Raw genomic sequence first — 7,453 nt, 5'->3', positions numbered from 1 at the left:
AATCTCCCCTGCCAGCATTTCAAAGTTCCATTTCATCCTCATCGCTATCACAATACAATAATCTACTACAATAATCGCCAACTGTGATGGGTAAACGTATCAAAAAGTACGCAATGTATATGCCAGTATTTTGCCATCACAATTATTACAAAAGGCATTTTATATTTTGTGAAACACCAAGCACAACTAGCTTCTTATAATTTATTTAAATAAAATCGATAATGAAGTGCCGAAAACATAGTAATTACGCTTAAAATTGTGAAAGGTATATTGGTGAACAATTTTCGACTTTCCAAATGGAATAAAGTGATAGTTTTTCAAATATTTTCCAGACACGCTGTCTCCATCAGCGTTGCCAGAATTGTTTCACCAAAAACCGCTAGATTTGCCCCAAAAAATAGCTAAAAAAGCTAAAAAATGCTAAAAAATAGCTACAAAAAAAGCTAATTTTTTTGTATCAAAAGTCACATTTTTGATTGAAATTTAACAAACTTAAAGGCTTTATTTCACTTACAATGCATATTATTTTCATTTTAATTCCACTTCTGTGAAACTGTAACAATATCTAAGACATATTAGCTCTGTTTGCGTATTCGATACATTTTGATTACTATCACAAATTTTTTACTGGTAGTCCTTCGTTTTGTGGGAGCTACCTTCCCAACACCTCTATTTTATTTACTTGTTATTTTAAAATATTAAATGATCTAAGCATGCTTTGGATTTGGTAAAAAAATGATTTGTCATTTTTTTAAATAAAATTTTAGTTTGGATTTGAAATTGTGAAAAATTCGAAATACATTAATTTTATTTAATTTGTAGAAAATACCTATAGTTTACATTTCCCAGTAAAAATATTTTCCTTTTCTTCATGAGCTATCAAAGTGCTTTAAAAACGTGCTAACGCCAACTTAAATTTCCAAATTCAGTCTCGACTTCAAGTAGAAATTATTGTATATATACGTTTTTAAAATAAAGTGTTGAAAAACATCTTCTATTTTTGAACGCTATTTTGGTTTGTGGTTAAGATGCAAAAACTCCTCACATTTAAAGACTATTTCATTAATTCTTCCCTCTTTCATGAAAACATGCCCATTTTTAAGTTGAATCACTTAATTATAAGGACAAAACGACTTTATCGTCTTTTGGACAAGGAAAACAGTTTATATAAAAGAAATTCACAAATGCTATTATAACCAAAATTCGCGTTCGTATTTTAAGGAGACGACAATATTTTTTCAGTGCACAAAGCTATTCACATCTACTATTTTAATTTAGTAATATCGTAATAACTTTAGAATATTATAATTACATAAAAAGGATAAACGAGTCAAATGATAATATTCCCAATAATTTACTGACAGTTTATCTAACAAATTTGTATGGTAATAGTAGATTTAAAGTTTACGATAACTTTTATGTATATAATGAAAAAACTTTACAACAAGGTGTATTTGCTACAAAAATGCCCGCATAATGGCTGGACTCATTATTAATGTTTCAACTGAGCTTTGAAATATGTGGAAACCCTTATACTTGCAGCAAGGCTTAGATAAAAACGCCGATTTATCCATATTTCAATAGAAACATGTCGAAAATAAAAAAGCCAAAAATAGCTAAAAGGGTCATGAAAAAAAGCCAGAAAAAAAAGCTAAAAGCTAAATGCATTTTTTTCCCGCTAAACGTCTTCAAAAAAAGCCAAATCTAGCGGGAAAAAAGTTAAATTGGCAACGCTGGTCTCCATCAAGAATAAAAACTGATAGACGCCGGAGCATCAAACGAATATAGCAGAATTGCAAATTAAAAATCAACATATTCCCTTTGTTAAGACAATGGTCAATGTGTTTTTATTCGTATAAATGTTATACCTCGAATAGTTTATAATTTTTTATTAAGGTTCTTATTGAGCATTTCCCCCATGTAGTGCTTGAACGTTCTTTCTCAGTGCGTGTGTCAAGGTTATGGAATTTACTGCCTCACAATCTAAAAAATTTCTCAGCTAGCCTAGCTTTATGTAAGCGTAAACTCTTATTACATTTCTCGAATATTTGATATAGTACTTTGTTGGGCTCTGACACTGACAATTTATTTCCTACTGTTTTTACTAATATTACACCCAAAGAAATTTGTTAGTAGGGCCAGCAGAAAAGTCTGCTAAAACAGCAGAAAGTCGGTGTTTGCTGAAATAGCAAACATTTCCTGCTATTTTTAAAGCTTGATTACACTAAAACGTGTTTTATTTTGGCTAAAGCAAATAAAAATGTCAACTTAGGAGCTATCCTAACATAATTAAAACAATATTTTATGAATATCTATAGTATTTGAACAAAAATCCGAATATTTATCGAAGTGACTACTTTTGGTTCTTAAATATGCTTTGGGGAAAAATTTATAACCTAAAAATTTTATAAATTGTTGTTCACTTGGCCCTGAAGTACAAAAATATAACAGCAGACATCGACTGCTGTTTTTAGCAGACTTTTTTCTATGAGTGTAGTTCAAATTTACTTTTTATTAAAAGATTGTGCGCTAGGTGAGGTTAAGAGTTAGTTTTAAGCAATTTACTTTGAATTGTATTAAATCTATAAACATTTAGTCCATAGAGGCGTTGGTTGATTAAATGAAAAAAATAAATAAATTAATTAATTAATAACCATCTAAACAATCGTATTTTACTTGACCACAATCAATCCCACGGCGGCGGGTTCTACGCACCGGATTGACCCGATGGATACCAGCCATCGGCCAGCGGCTGCCACCTCAGTGTACGTGTTGTCTCGTCCGTTTTTTCGTGTTGGAGAAGGTGCATCCCGGGGAGCCTTCTCCGCCTGCTTTTGGTCCGAGCCGGGATAGAGGAAAACCCCGGACCATGGTACTGTGCCGTCTGCCGAAATCGAATTCACCATCGCTCGGTTTCGGTGAGGTGTAACCGGTGCATGGAATGGGTGCACTTCCGGAACTGCTCCGGCCTAACATCGCTGCGGGAGTATAGTCAAACTGACTTCGTGGCAGGATGCTGTGCCAATGACAGCAGCAGTGGGTCATCTGATTATGTGACCCCACCGACTTCTCCCGCACAACAATATTCTCCGCCGCAGCATCTTACACCGAATATTGTTGTACCAGTTCCGGAGAGTGCATCATTTTTGCAATTTAATTGCAACGGGCTCCGTGGTAAGATTAGTGAGATCGTAGACTTTATGAATCGGAAAAGGATAAGGGTCGCGGCGATCCAGGAAACAAAGCTGAATCCCACCTGCAGCCTACGACATTGTGATGGGTACAACGTCCTACGGAAGGATCGCACAAGAAATGGAGGTGGTGGCCTGGCTTTCATATTACACCGTTCCGTGCAGTATAGACCTATCACGCTTGTGCTAGACACTAATGACCCGTACATGGAATGTATGGGGGTAGCAGTTAAGTGTGGGGCTGCCGAGATAGAGCTATACAATGTGTACATACCGCCGGTTGGTAGCTGTGCTCCTGGTTATAGCCCAAACATTGAGTGGTTGTTGAGCGGGCATAACCGATTGGTTCTAGGAGATTTTAATGCCCACCATGAAATTTGGCATTCTCTCCTGGGTAATGACCAGAGGGGCATAGCTTTGGCAGAGCAGATAGACGACTCCACATTTTGCACGGTGAACGAAGAGGCCCCCACGAGAATTATGGGTGACTGCAGCAGTTCGCCAGATTTATCGTTAGCATCGCCTGGTCTGATAAATGACGTCTGCTGGCAACCCGTCATTTCATTGGGTTCGGACCACCTCCCCATAATTCTCACCATCAACCGACCCTCCGATTTCATAACCTCTGAACGCCGGACGTTTATTAATCAAAAGAAAGCCAACTGGGAAGGCTTCAGAGAATACACCGATCGCCGCTTCAGTGAGCTCCCGTCCCCCTCACATGTTCATGTTGCCCAGAGGGAGTTCCGGGACATCATCAACGCAGCAGCCGCTCGCTTCATACCCGCTGGTCGAATTGCCCAAGTGAGGCCCAACTTCCCAGCCGAAGCGGCGGGACTCGCAGACGAGCGTGATGAACGCCGTCGTGCTAACCCTGCTGATCCTAGAATCAGAGAACTAAATCTAGAGATTAGTAAGATAGTCGACGAGCATAAGCGGAACACTTGGTTAGAGCACCTGAAGCAATGTAACTTAGGAACAGGAACTGGTAAATTGTGGTCAACAGTTAGAGCCCTCTCGAACCCCTCCACAAGGGATGATGGGATTTCAGTCACATTTGGCGACGTGACTGTGACTGATCCGAAGAGGTGCGCCAAATACTTCAACCGACAGTTTGTCGAGCATCCCGAGAGTGATAGAGCGAAAAGGAGAGCCACCCGTCGTGTACGTGGTCTCCGAGCCGATGACACGCCACAATTTACTGCAGCCGAAGTTACCAATGTCATCAACAGCGCGAAACCATCTAAGGCGCTGGGCCCTGACGGAATTTCAATGCTAATGCTGAAGCATCTGGGAATACTGGGAGTACCTGACCAGACTCGTCAATTTGTCTTTGGAATCACACCTTATACCCGATGTCTGGAAAATGGGAAGGGTGATTCCACTACTGAAACCGGGCAAAGATTCGAGCAAAGGTGAATCGTACAGACCGATATCCCTTCTTTCGCCAGTAGCCAAGACACTTGAGGCATTACTCCTCCCCAGCCTTGTGGAGAATTTTCCAGCTGCCCACCATCAACATGGATTCCGTAAGGTACATAGTACGACAACAGCCTTACATGCCATTTCGACACATATTAATAAGGGACTTAACCAGCTCAGGCCGTGTCACAGGACGGTCCTCGTGGCGCTTGACCTATCGAAAGCATTCGATACGGTCAACCATGCCACATTATTTGAGGACATCGAGAATACGTCCCTACCGGCAAGAGCGAAGCGTTGGGTGCTGAATTATATGTGTGGACGCCAGTCGTACGTGGAATTCAGGGACAGAAAGTCAAGACCGCGTAGAGTTAAACAGGGAGTTCCCCAAGGTGGGGTGATATCTCCGTCACTGTTTAACCTCTACATGTCCTCGATTCCACCCCCTCCTGACGGCGTCGAGATTGTATCATATGCGGATGACTGTACAATCTTGGCATCTGGGCCCAATGTTGATGACATTTGCGATCGGTTGAACGTCTACATAGCTAATCTTACCAGTTATTTCACTGCGAGAAACTTGAGGATATCCCCCACCAAATCCTCAGCCACACTATTTACTACATGGACGGCAGAAGTGCGCAGGCAGTTGAATATCAGAGTCGATGGAGTAATAATTCCGACCACAAATTACCCCAAGATTCTTGGGGTCACATTCGACAGCCTTTTTAGGTCATCTGCCCATGCCACTGCAATTTGTAATAAGCTCCGTGGTAGAAACAAGGTCCTCAAGTCACTAGCCGGCAGTACTTGGGGTGCGGACAAAGAAACCTTGCTAACTACTTATAAGGCAATTGGCCGGTCAGTGGTAAACTATGCAGCGCCAGTGTGGACACCGCAGACCAGTGATACGCAGTGGAATAACATACAAACCTGCCAGAACGCTGCTCTTAGAACTGCGACTGGGTGTCTCCGCAGCACACCCCTGGATCACCTTTATGTGGAGACAAAGATCATCCCTGTGCGAAGACACAACTACATGTTGTCAAAGCAGTATCTCCTGGGTTGTTATCGCAGTAATCATCCAAACCACCATCTTATGGATACACAACCACCACCCAGGAACGTAAGGGTTGATATACATAATCTAGAGCGCGAGATCCAGCGCTATAAAAGAGAGCCTCTAGATCAAGCAGCGTACCAGGCAGGTTTGAACAGGATTCATGAGGATACTGTAGCTGAAGCGGTGAGAAGCTACAAGGTTAATCCTGTTCTTGGAGTCCGACCACCGCCCATAGCACCGGAGGAAAGAGACCTCCCACGGCAGACTAGGGTAGTTTTGGCCCAATTAAGATCAGGCAAGTGCAGCCGCCTCAATTCCTACTTATCGGTGATTGATAGCAGCGTAGCTGACGTTTGTCCAATTTGCAACCAAGGGCCACACGACACGCGTCATCTTTTCTCTTGCCCAGCCAAACCAACCCGACTTACCACCAGATCACTCTGGACACACCCCATCTTAGTCGCAGAGTTCCTTGATCTGCCAACAAGCTGATGTACCAAGCGTATAACATGAAATGGATGAGATCACAATAAACTGTTACAACAACAACAACAACTTGACCACAATGATTTTGTTACAACTATCCTAAAATACACTTTGTCTAACAGTTTGAAGGGGCTCTTATTGGCGTCGTTCTAAGTGTATCTAAAAAGGCACATAATAATTGCGCTTATGCGATGCTTTTTTGTAGTAACTAGGCGTGGTACAACTTCTCAATAAAGACGGTACTTTTGTACGGTACTGTTTTCGACGTAGTAGGGATTCTCAGAAGTGCCTTCAAATTCAAAAAATGATGGCAGGGTCAATTAAGACTTTAAGGTGGGTATTAAGTTCGAGTTTAGCCGCTAAAATCGACATTTTTTCACGATTACTTTTGTTTAATAATCCATTTTAAGGAATACAAACTTTGTGAAAATTTGCTTTGGGCTATTCCCCATCAAGTTATAATAACAAAATTTGCAACAAATATGTATAATTTTATGCCTTGTTTACTGATTTAGTTTTCACTTTAGCGGCTAAACTCGAACCTACTACTCACATTTAATTGGAAAATTCGTGAATTTTTTTTCTCTGTATACACTGCTTCAAAAATACATCTTAAAATAGCATTAAACAAAATTGATATGGGGTCATGTATAAACTGGCTCTTCTTAACTTCACTTCCGAAAGGTAGTGTATAAAAGAAGTTACTGTATGTATGTTAAATCATAATACATTTTCTTTATTTAGTACAGCTAAATATAGACTTTTCGGCCATAAAAAATTGTTAGTTAGACATATACAATCTGCCTATTATTTTAGTTTGGCTGAATTTACTCAAAAATATGAATATTTGTCAAATCAAGACATAACAGCAACCAAAATGTTTGCTGGTCGCATTTACAAACTTAGAGTGTTAGAGTGAAGGAATGAATATACAAAAAATATTTTTGGTTCTTAAATATGATTTAGGGAGCCACCGTGGTGCAATGGTTAGCATGCCCGCCTTGCATACACAAGGTCGTGGGTTCGATTCCTGCTACGACCGAACACCAAAAAGTTTTTCAGCGGTGGATTATCCCACCTCAGTAATGCTGGTGACATTTCTGAGGGTTTCGAAGCTTCTCTAAGTGGTTTCACTGGAATGTGGAACGCCGTTCGTACTCGGCTATAAAAAGGAGGTCCCTTGTCATTGAGCTTAACATGGAATCGGGCAGCACTCAGTGATAAGAGAGAAGTTCACCACTGTGGTATCACAATGGACTGAATAGTCTAAGTGAGCCTGATACATCGGGCT

The sequence above is a fragment of the Haematobia irritans genome, chromosome 5, assembly GCF_050003625.1.
Source record: "Haematobia irritans isolate KBUSLIRL chromosome 5, ASM5000362v1, whole genome shotgun sequence".
Taxonomy (NCBI): Eukaryota; Metazoa; Arthropoda; class Insecta; order Diptera; family Muscidae; genus Haematobia; species Haematobia irritans.
Note: the sequence above shows the minus strand (reverse complement) of the source record.